This window comes from Nerophis ophidion, linkage group LG02 (assembly GCF_033978795.1).
Source record: "Nerophis ophidion isolate RoL-2023_Sa linkage group LG02, RoL_Noph_v1.0, whole genome shotgun sequence".
Lineage (NCBI taxonomy): Eukaryota > Metazoa > Chordata > Actinopteri > Syngnathiformes > Syngnathidae > Nerophis > Nerophis ophidion.
The window spans coordinates 80,895,722-80,905,983 of record NC_084612.1 but is presented as its reverse complement, the minus strand read 5'-3'; the positions used below and the strand labels follow the sequence as shown (position 1 = coordinate 80,905,983).

General features: G+C 39.8%; 1 long non-coding RNA gene across 1 annotated transcript in view; it reads left to right on the top strand.

Annotated features, from left to right (window-relative positions):
• Nucleotides 1-7,469, top strand: part of LOC133535332 (uncharacterized) — a 28,886-nt gene extending 21,417 nt beyond the window's left edge. The window contains exon 3 of the long non-coding RNA XR_009802202.1: nucleotides 7,296-7,469. This is a non-coding gene — a long non-coding RNA (uncharacterized LOC133535332). The remainder of the gene's footprint in view (nucleotides 1-7,295) is intronic.
• The last annotated feature ends 2,793 nt before the right edge of the window (nucleotides 7,470-10,262 follow it).

Genomic DNA, 10,262 nt, shown 5'->3' with positions numbered 1-10,262 from the left:
GATCCTCCTTTTTACTCTCTGTAAAGCACTTTCATTGGCAGCAAACCAGACCCAGAGCATAGTGCTACCACCACCATGCTTTACAGTGGGTATGGTGTTCCTGGCATTAAAGCACTCATTGTCTGATGTGACCACCACAAGTAAGAATTGGGATGTGTTCAGCTTCCAGGAATTGTGTACAGATCTGTGCATTGTCATGCTGCAACATGAGGTGATGAACTCGGGTGAATGGCACAACAATGGGCCTCAGGATCTCGTTATGATGTCTGCGTGCATTCAAAATTCCATCAATAAATTGCACTCGCGTTTATTGTCCATAACTTACTTCTGCCCATACCTCACCACGGGCGACATCAAGCAAACCACTCTCCCACACAACACCCTGAACAGTGAAAACCGGGATTCATCCGTGAGGAGAACATCTCTCCAATGTAGCAGACGCCATCGAATGTGAGCATTTGCCCACGCCAGTCGGTTACGACGACAAACCGCAGTCAGGTAGAGACTCCGACGAGCATGCAGATTAGCTTCCTTGTGCGGAAATTCTTTGGTTATGCAAACCGATTGTTGCAGCAGCTGTCCGGGTGGATAGTCTCAGACAATCATGGAGGCGCACCTGCTGGATATAGAGTTTTATTGTGTGTTTTTTTTGGTGTTTTTTTTTCTTTGATGCACCTGAGTGGCCGCACATCAAAGTCGCTCCTCTGAGTTCCTTCATTTTACTTTATTATTTGTTTATTTATTAGTATTATCCTCAGCTATTCTTGCTTTTTTTATGAATAAAGTGAATTGTGAAGTGAAGTGAATTATATTTATATAGTGCTTTTCTCTAGTGACTCAAAGCGCTTTACATAGTGAAACCCAATATCTAAGTTACATTTAAAGCAGTGTGGGTGGCACAGGGAGCAGGTGGGTAAAGTGTCTTGCCCAAGGACACAACGGCAGTGACTAGGATAGCGGAAGCGGGGATCGAACCTGCAACCCTCAAGTTGTTGGCACGGCCACTCTACCAACCGAGCTATGCCGACCCACAATAAAGAACAATTTCCCTTGTGGATCAATAAAGTTTGTCTAAATGTGAGTGTGAATGTTGTCTGTCTAAACTGTGTTGGCCCCGTGATGAGGTGGCGACTTGTCCAGGGCGCACCCCTGCCTTCCACCCGAATGCAGCTGAGATAGGCTCCAGCACCTCCCGCGACCTTGAAAGGAACGGGCGGTAGAAAATGGATGGATGGATGGATGGATAGGATTGGGGATGGCGTGGCGCAGTTGGGAGCAACCTGAGGGTTCCTCGTTCGATCCCCACCTTCTACCGACCTTGTCACGTCCGTTGCGTCCTTAAGCAAGACACTTCACCCTTGCTCCTGATGGGTCGTGGTTAGGGCCTTGCATGGCAGCTCCCGCCATCCGTGTGTGAATGGGTGAATGTGGAAAGAGTACCTTGAGTACCTTGAAGGTGGAAAATCGCTATACGAGCATGACCCATTTAGGTCTAAGTCTAAGTTCTTGGCTGGTGTGACGACACGCGGTCTACTGGAAGGTATGGCTCAGTTGGTAGAGCGGCCGTGCCAGCAACTACAGGGTTGCAGGTTCGATCCCCGCTTCCGCCATCCTAGTCACTGCTGTTGTGTCCTTGGGCAAGACACTTTACCCACCTGCTCCCAGTGCCACCCACACTGGTTTAAATGGAACTTAGATATTGGGTTTCACTATGTAAAGCGCTTTGAGTCACTAGAGAAAAAGCGCTATATAAATATAATTCACTTCACTGTTATGAGGCCGGTTGGATGTACTGCCAAATTCTCCGCAAAAACGCATTTGGAGATGGCTTATGGTAGAGAAATGAATATTAAATTCACGGGCAACAGCTCTGGTGGACATTCTTGCAGTCAGCATTCCAACTGCGACATCTGTGGCATTGTGCCATGCGTCAAAACTGAACATTGCAGAGTGGACCTTAATTGTGGGGAGCCTAAGGCACGCCTTGTCCAATAATCACAATGTTTAATCAGCATATTGATATGCCACACCCGTGAAGTGGGATGGATTATCTTGGCAAACAACAAATGCTCACTAACACAGATTTGTAAACAATATTTGATAGGAATAGGTTATGCAGTAAAAGTTTGACATCTTTAAGTTCAACTCGTGAAAAATGGGAGGAAAAAAAACAAAGTCTTTGTATTTGTGTTCAGTGTTAATTATCATTTATTCAAATAGATTTACCGCCCATGAATTAGATTAAATTAATTGGGAAATAATAAATATATTCCTCATTACACAGGAAGTCCTCAATGGGTGAATGTGGAAAGAGTACCTTGAGTACCTTGAAGGTAGAAACGCGCTATACGAGTATGACCCATTTAGGTCTAAGTCTAAGTCCTTGGCTGGTGTGACTACACGTGGTCTACTGTTATGAGGCCGGTTGGATGTACTGCCAAATTCTCCGCAAAAACGCATTTGGAGATGGCTTATGGTAGAGAAATGAATATTAAATTCACGGGCAACAGCTCTGGTGGACATTCCTGCAGTCAGCATGCCAACTGCGACATCTGTGGCATTGTGCCATGCGTCAAAACTGAACATTCCAGAGTGGACCTTAATTGTGGGGAGCCTAAGGCACACCTTGTGCAATAATCACAATGTTTAATCAGCATGTTGATATGCCACACCCGTGAAGTGGGATGGATTATCTTTGCAAACAACAAATGCTCACTAACACAGATTTGTAGACAATATTTGATAGGAATAGGTTATGCAGTAAAAGTTTGACGTCTTTAAGTTCAACTCGTGAAAAATGGGAGGAAAAAAACCAACGTCTTTGTATTTGTGTTCAGTGTTAATTATCATTTATTCAAATAGATTTACCGCACATGAATTTGATTAAATCAATTGGAAAATAATAAATATATTCCTCATTACACAGGAAGTCCTCAACGGGTGAATGTGGAAAGAGTACCTTGAGTACCTTGAAGGTAGAAAAGCGCTATACGAGTATGACCCATTTAGGTCTAAGTCTAAGTTCTTGGCTGGTGTGACTACACGTGGTCTACTGTTATGAGGCCGGTTGGATGTACTGCCAAATTCTCCGCAAAAACGCATTTGGAGATGGCTTATGGTAGAGAAATGAATATTAAATTCACGGGCAACAGCTCTGGTGGACATTCCTGCAGTCAGCATGCCAACTGCGACATCTGTGGCATTGTGCCATGCGTCAAAACTGAACATTCCAGAGTGGACCTTAATTGTGGGGAGCCTAAGGCACACCTTGTCCAATAATCACAATGTTTAATCAGCATATTGATATGCCACACCCGTGAAGTGGGATGGATTATCTTGGCAAACAACAAATGCTCACTAACACAGATTTGTAAACAATATTTGATAGGAATAGGTTATACAGTAAAAGTTTAACATCTTTGAGTTCAACTCGTGAAAAATGGGAGGAAAAAAACCAAAGTCTTTATATTTGTGTTCAGTGTTAATTATCATTTATTCAAATAGATTTACCGCACATGAATTAGATTAAATTAATTGGAAAATAATAAATATATTCCTCATTACACAGGAAGTCCTCAATGGGTGAATGTGGAAAGAGTACCTTGAAGGTAGAAAAGCGCTATACGAGTATGACCCATTTAGGTCTAAGTCTAAGTTCTTGGCTGGTGTGACTACACGTGGTCTACTGTTATGAGGCCGGTTGGATGTACTGCCAAATTCTCCGCAAAAACGCATTTGGAGATGGCTTATGGTAGAGAAATGAATATTAAATTCACGGGCAACAGCTCTGGTGGACATTCTTGCAGTCAGCATGCCAACTGCGACATCAGTGGCATTGTGCCATGCGTCAAAACTGATCATTCCAGAGTGGACCTTAATTGTGGGTAGCCTAAGGCACGCCTTGTCCAATAATCACAATGTTTAATCAGCATATTGATATGCCACACCCGTGAAGTGGGATGGATTATCTTGGCAAACAACAAATGCTCACTAACACAGATTTGTAGACAATATTTGATAGGAATAGGTTATGCAGTAAAAGTTTGACATCTTTAAGTTCAACTCGTGAAAAAATGGGAGGAAAAAAACCAAAGTCTTTGTATTTGTGTTCAGTGTTAATTATCATTTATTCAAATAGATTTACCGCACATGAATTAGATGAAATTAATCAGAAAATAATAAATATATTCCTCATTACACAGGAAGTCCTCAATGTCGGGAGAAGAAAAAAATAAACGTCCCCAAATGGTCGCCAGTGAGTAATCAGCCTTAATTATGAAGGAACATAAACGTGATCAATTTTAAAGTGCACTCAAAAAGACACTTTTTTTTTAAAGTTCAGCTTTTTGTTTCTTTTGACTGATTGACCCTTTTTTTTTATTGACTCGTTTGTTTTGGATAAGTGTTTCTTTCAGAGTCGCATGGAGGACAGAACGAGGCGCGGGCTCGTATTCCCCCCCCCCATCTTCTAATCACGAACGTTTGAAGAGCGCCCGCATCGCCTCGTTAAAGCGTTAATTAGTCTCGGCTCTGGCGTAGTAAATCAGGTTTCGGCTTGACTGGTTCGGCCGCTTCGTTGTTTATTCCTGAGAAGCCGAGGAGGAGACAGCTTGCTCAAAGACTTTTTTTCTTTCTTTGTGTGTCTCATTGACGAGCCGGCGTGGATTTTCTGCTGATGTTGATTAAAGCGCTCGATGCGTGCGACTGGGTCAAAGGTCGCTGACAACCCTCAGCGCAAAGACAGGTGTCACATGTGATTAGCAGCGTTACGCCGTTAGCGCCTCCCTGCATGCTAACCATCCTCCTGGACAGCCTTCTTAAGTCCGACAGGACAACTCCTGGTCCTATAAATGCACTGCTCTGTATACTTTAGAACTTTTGATATTTGATACAACTTTAACATTTGACAACCAAATAATAAAACAAGGTGACTCTGTAAAAAATCTGTGTATTATCTTCGACCCAACTCTCTCCTTTGAGTCACACATTAAAAGCGTTACTAAAACGGCCTTCTTTCATCTCCGTAATATCGCTAAAATTCGCTCCATTCTGTCCACTAAAGACGCCGAGATCATTATCCATGCATTTGTTACGCCTCGTCTCGGTTACTGTAACGTATTATTTTAGGGTCTCCCCATGTCTAGCATTAAAAGATTACAGTTGGTACAAATGCGGCTGCTAGACTTGACAAGAACAAGAAAGTTTGATCACATTACGCCTGTACTGGCTCACCTGCACTGGCTTCCTGTGCACTTAAGATGTGACTTTAAGGTTTTACTAATTACGTATAAAATACTACACGGTCTAGCTCCAGCCTATCTTGCCGATTGTATTGTACCATATGTCCCGGCAAGAAATCTGCGTTCAAAAGACTCCGGCTTATTAGTGATTCCTAAAGCCCAAAAAAATCTGCGGGCTATAGAGCGTTTTCCGTTCGGGCTCCAGTACTCTGGAATGCCCTCCCGGTAACAGTTGGAGATGCTACCTCAGTAGAAGCGTTTAAGTCTCACCTTAAAACTCATCTGTATACTCTAGCCTTTAAATAGATCTCCTTTTTAGACCAGTTGATCTGCCGCTTCTTTTCTTTCTCCTATGTCCCCCCCTCCCTTGTGGAGAGGGTCCGGTCCGATGACCATGGATGAAGTACTGGCTGTCCAGAGTCGAGACCCAGGATGGACCGCTCGTCGGGACCCAGGATGGACCGCTCGCCTGTATCGGTTGGGGACATCTCTACGCTGCTGATCCGCCTCCGCTTGAGATGGTTTCCTGTGGACGGGACTCTCGCTGCTGTCTTGGATCCGCTTGAACTGGACTCTCGCGGCTGTGTTGGAGCCACTATGGATTGAACTTTCACAGTATCATGTTAGACCCGCTCGACATCCATTGCTTTCGGTCCCCTAGAGGGGGGGGTGTTGCCCACATCTGAGGTCCTCTCCAAGGTTTCTCATAGTCAGCATTGTCACTGGCGTCCCACTGGATGTGAATTCTCCCTGCCCACTGGGTGTGAGTTTTCTTAGCCCTTTTGTGGGTTCTTCCGAGGATGTTGTAGTCGTAATGATTTGTGCAGTCCTTTGAGACATTTGTGATTTGGGGCTATATAAATAAACATTGATTGATTGATTGATTGATTGATATCACCAAATACTTCAACTAGATCAGGGCCATGCATTTATTTAATTAATGGAGTTAAATAAGGAGTCTTGCAGGGAGATTGCGTTCATAACAAGAGACAACCTTTAAGGTTACGCTCGGCATTACTTATAAGACCCAATGCAAACAACCTTCCCTAGTCATAGTGCAAAAAAAAAAAAAAAAATCCAACCAACACAAAAAGTCACCGCACAATGTCACACATAACACAACCTGCTCGCTGAACTGTGTGGATGCTATTAAAAAATGCCCATGCACCATAAAAACAATTCTTAATTACACCCATTTAAATCCAGTACCAAACATTATGGGGGGAAAAAGGGAAAACACTTTCTCCACACTTATCCACGTTTGGCGTATTTTTGGCTGCTTGATATTTCTGATTGATGACAAAACTTTAAGGAGGTCTTCATGGAAGTAAACAAGGTTGGAGTTGAACTTTCACATACTCTTAACAACATCCAATTATAATAATTATTCATCCATTATATTATTGTAATATGTAAACATATATATATATATATACACACACACACGTATGTATATATGTGCATATACTTGTGTGTGTATATATATATATACGTATATATGTAAATATACATACATACATACATGTATATGTATATATACATATATGTATGTATGCATGTATATGTACACATATATATGTATGTACATATAAGTGTATGTACGTGTGTGTTTATATATACATATATATGTATATACATATATATATGTGTGTGTATGTATGTATATATATATATATAAACATGTATATATATGTATGTATATATACACACACATACATACTTATATATATACCTATATACATACATATATATGTATATACAGTATAGGTACATGAATACATGCATACATACATGTGTATATATGTACATATATATGTACACACTTACAGAGCTACACGTTACATTTACTCCGTTACATCTACTTGAGTAACTTCTGGGATAAATTGTACTTCTAAGAGTAGTTTTTATGCAACATACTTTTACTTTTACTTGAGTATATTTATCGAGAAGAAACGCTACTTTTACGCCGCTCCATTAATCTACATTCAGTTCGCTACTCGCTACTTTTTTTTAATCCACCTGTTAATGCACGCTTTGTTTGTTTTGTTTTGTCAGACAGACCTTCGAAGTAGGATCTACGCATGCCTGCATTTCACCAATCAAATGCAGTCACTGGTGACGTTGGACCAATCAAACAGAGCCAGGTGGTCACATGACCGTCACACGTGGAACCCGACTTAAAAAAGTTGAAAAACTTATCGGGGTGTTACCATTTAGTGGTCAACTGTACAGAATATGTACTATACTGTGCAATCTACTAATAAAAGTTTCAATCAATCAATCAAAAGTGTAAAGGAAAAAAGACACTTTTTATTATAACGGTACTTCCTGTCAAAAGCTTAAAAACTGATCGCACAGTTCCTGTCTTCACAATAAAAGCGCCGCTCCATCGCGCCTTCGCTAACAAAATAAGAATCTCCAAAAGCCAGCGCAAACAAGCTAGCAAGCTACGGAGTTTGCCGCCAATGTATTTCTTGTAAAGTGTATAAAAACCAACATGGAAGTTGGACAAATAAGATGCCAAAAACCAACAACTTTCATGTGGTATTAGACAGAAAGGAGGAACTTTTTTTCTCCTCCATTTGAAAACGTGGACATTATCAGCACTATACTGTCTGATTCCAATCAATACACCAACTTATATTCTTGTCTTTGTGAAAGATAGGAATCTATATGTTAAACATGCATGTATATTCATTAAAACACTTTAAACGTCAACAAAAACGGCAAAATAAATACATATAAATTATATACTGTATATATAAATGTATGTATGTATATATATATATATATATGTGTGTGTGTGTGTGTGTGTATTTATATATATATATGTGTATATGTATGTATGTATGTATATATATATATATATATATACACACATATATATATATACATATATATGTGTGTATGTATATATGTATATATGAGGTAGATCACCTCGACTTGGTCATTTATTAAGTAATTGATTTACATTAAAAAAACTTATTGGGGTGTTACCATTTAGTGGTCAATTGTACGGAATATGTACTGTACTGTGCAATCTACTAATAAAAGTATCAATCAATCAATGCCTATTGAGCCTATGGTGCCGTTAAGTTATTGTGGCTCAATTTGCCATATTTTTATTTATTTTATTGTATTATTATTTAAAATACTATTGTTTTAGTTGCTTAAGAGATATTCCTGGCTCTGAATTTGCTCATTGCTATTTTTATGTTTTTGTGCATTATATATATATATATATATATATATATATATATATATATATATATATATAATATATAATGTGTATATATATATGTGTATATATATATATGTATATCTTTGTTGGCCCGGCGACTTGTCCAGGGTGTACACCGCCTTCCGCCCGATTGTAGCTGAGATAGGTGCCCTTCACGACCCCAAAAAAAGGGAATAAGCGGTGTAAAATGGATGGATGGATGTATATATATGTATATATATATTTATATATATATATATATATATATACACATACATACATATATATATATATATACACATATACATATATGTATATATATATATATATATATATATATATATATACATATATAGTAATTACTGTGTCCGATATTGTGGAAAAACGTGAAAACCCGGAAAAATATCCAGCTGTATTGTCCGTAATAAGACCAATCTTTTGATTGTGGAATGGTTAAAAAATGTTGAATGAGTAGTCAAATGCAAGAAAAATGGGCGAAATACCGTTAAAATTTGCTAAAAGCGATAACGTTGATGCAACCTGTAACCTTGAAGGTGCATTTCCTGAACGATCTGAACACTTTGAAGTCTGTGCGCGTTATAGGCGGACAAAAATACAAAGAAGAAGAAACATAAATAGATCCACTTTGGGCCATAAGGCATTCACACAACTAAGTCATGCATCACAACACTTATCAAAGATCCTCTGTAAGACAGGAGCTGCTGTAAGGATCCTAGTCAAAGATTGTCTATGCAACAGGAGTGCTCTGCTGGTTTTAAGAACATACTACACTACAAGTTTTATAAAACTGGTTTCAAGATTGTCCTGCATAAAAAAAATGTTGGTCAAAGATCCTTTGCGTGAGAAGATTGCTTTTCAAGGACAAAGCTCCGGCTAAGAATGAGTGTATAAGAAGGGGCGGCGTTAAATTTTGAGATGTTCCTTCCGTTGTTTTACGATGCCAGCCATGTAAATTGCCTCCTGCTCGTTAAAAAGGGGGCCGCCATCCGTCTAAGAGGCGTAAACAGTCGTAACGAGGCGGCCGCGGCCCCTCCAAACTTGTCGGCGGCTAAACAATTAGCGCGTTCACCCTTCCACGATGAAGTAGCATCTTCAAAACGCTTTATCCCCGCTGTTTAATGAATTCACAATTACACCTCGTTAATGTGTCATTTGCATAATTAGCAGGAACGGGGACGGCGTTCGCCGTGGGAATACACTTTACCTTCAACACAATAACGCTGATTGTGTCTTTATTTCAGGTCACTTCTGTCTTCCCTAAGTGTGTCACACCTTTTTCTTACTAAAAACACACCTGCCTAGGATGTCATGTTTTGGTCATGTTATGTTTTGGTTTTTGGACATTCAGTTCTTGCGTTTGCACTTCGTTGTTTTCTTGGTTTCCTTAGTAACTCATTAGTTTCCACCTTGTCTCCTCAGTTCTCACACTCGTTAATCATTATCAGTCATTATTTAAGCCATTCTGTTTCTGTCTTCGTCCTGGCAACTTCACCTACCGACATCCCGTATTCATCTTCTTCATGCCTTGCTATGCTGTTCGTTTTTGTCCACGCCACGTAAGTTGTGTATTTATGCTTCAGTGCAAGTTTTGTTTCTTTATGCCACCATGCAAGTGTTTTTGTTTCATGGTTGTATTTTGTAGCCTAGTATTTGTACCTCCTTGTGAGCGCCCTTTGTTTGCCTTTTTTTTAGTTTTGTTGGAATATAGATAAAAATGTACCTTCATTCTTTGCATCGAAGAAACAATCCAAGTCCAAGTCCATGTTGGACACTTTAATTTC